The sequence below is a fragment of the Aplysia californica genome, unplaced genomic scaffold (assembly GCF_000002075.1).
Source record: "Aplysia californica isolate F4 #8 unplaced genomic scaffold, AplCal3.0 scaffold00745, whole genome shotgun sequence".
Taxonomy (NCBI): domain Eukaryota; kingdom Metazoa; phylum Mollusca; class Gastropoda; order Aplysiida; family Aplysiidae; genus Aplysia; species Aplysia californica.
Window position 1 is genome coordinate 203,748 of NW_004798015.1, and position 1,747 is coordinate 205,494.

Consider the following 1,747-nt stretch of genomic DNA (forward strand, 5'->3'; position numbering starts at 1 on the left):
CATACCGACGGGGATATTATTCGACTTAAAAAAAACAAAACAACCACCAGCAAAAAAAATAATTAATAGCTTTCCCTTGTGGGAATTGACCTCAAGCCTTCCATGCGCTACGGCGAAGAGCCTCAAACAGACCATAGTCGACGCCAGTTACGAGCGGTGGAGTAGCGTACCAGCAGCGTCAACTCCACCCCGCTTCTGCTAGTCACAGCGTCAATAAAAAGAACTGTCGTTACGCGGTGCGAGAGGCGAGAGCCAAAAAGAATAAATCCTTTTTGTAATGCGCGCTGTTTTATGGTGCGGTGTCGTGCGTGCGACGTGCGTGCCTGTGACAGAGAGTGTAGAGTGTAGAGAGCAGAGCAGAGAGTAGCTAGCTAGAGGGTCGGGGTGTGCGCACGACGGAACAATGAGGTGTGCACACGCTATGAGATGTACGTGGCTGAGAGACTGAGAGGAGAGCGCCTTCCTTCCCGCCACACAGGCGCCGGCACACGGTGTAGGTTGCGTGAGTCAAGGCGGTCGGTGACTTGGTGCTGTCGTTAAACATCGATTCGAAAAGCCCCCCCCCCCCCCCCCCAAAAAAAACACAAAAAACAACAACAAAACAAAACACACACAACACAAACACACACAAAACAATCAACAACAAAACAACAACAATCAAACAAAAAACAAAATCCACAAGCTCATAAACAAGGAAGGCTTCAATTTCTGGCATGCCTTTCCTTGTATCTATTATGACCATCACCATCATCATAGTCAATACCATTACGATTATATCGTCATCATTTCTAAAAATCATTTTTATTCTGTTGGTTAGTATTCTATCGACGACACAGGCTGAGCGTAAGTAAACCAGCCTAAGACATACGACATATTCACAGTTTTTAGTTTTAGTAGAGGTTTTACGACGCTCGCAGCTGCATAAGGTCATATGAGCGCCAGAAGATTAGAGGTGTTACAAGAGAGTAACGAACATAAAAAAGAAGAAGGGGAGATAAGGACGATAGATGTTTGATAGGAAAGAAGAAGCAAACCACACTAGAGCACCCGCCAACCACCCACCTATTCACAGCAAACGAGGGTAAAAAATGTTCACAAAACACGACGCAGCTGATTGTATCTAGACATCACTATTTCAGTCACAGATGTGGGCTCTTTTTGAATCGGAAGAAGTCCCCTGCAAACGAAAGAGTGAAAAAAAAAGGCTTCCTAATGTTTGGTTGTTATTTTGTTGTTTTGGTTTTTTTAATTTAAGAAGGCAGGACACTGTTGCTGGAAGCAAGGAGACAGACGCCTTTCCCGAGATCAGTAAAAACAAAACAAAACATTTGGTTTTAAACTTTTAAGAATAGCACGACAGCAGTAATTAAGTCCAGGAGAAAATCAATACAGACAGACAAAAACAACAGAGAGACAGAAGGGGAAAAAAAGACAATCAACCAGTGGCTTTCTCCAGCCACCCGCAAAAGTCAAATCGGCAATTATCTGATACAACTGACTCTTTGTAAAGTGTTCTTTTTCTTTTTTTTAGTTTTAGTAAGAGTTTTACAGCACTTGCAACACAGTACAGTCATATAAGTACCGAAGAAAATATGTGTTACAAGAGAGTAACATACACAAAAAAGAAGTAGGAGAGACAAGGACGATATAATGTTTGATAGGAAACAAGGAGCAAACCGCACCAGAGCACCCGCTAACCACTCACTTTGTAAAGTGTTTGCTGTCACATTCTCGTTACATAGAACCC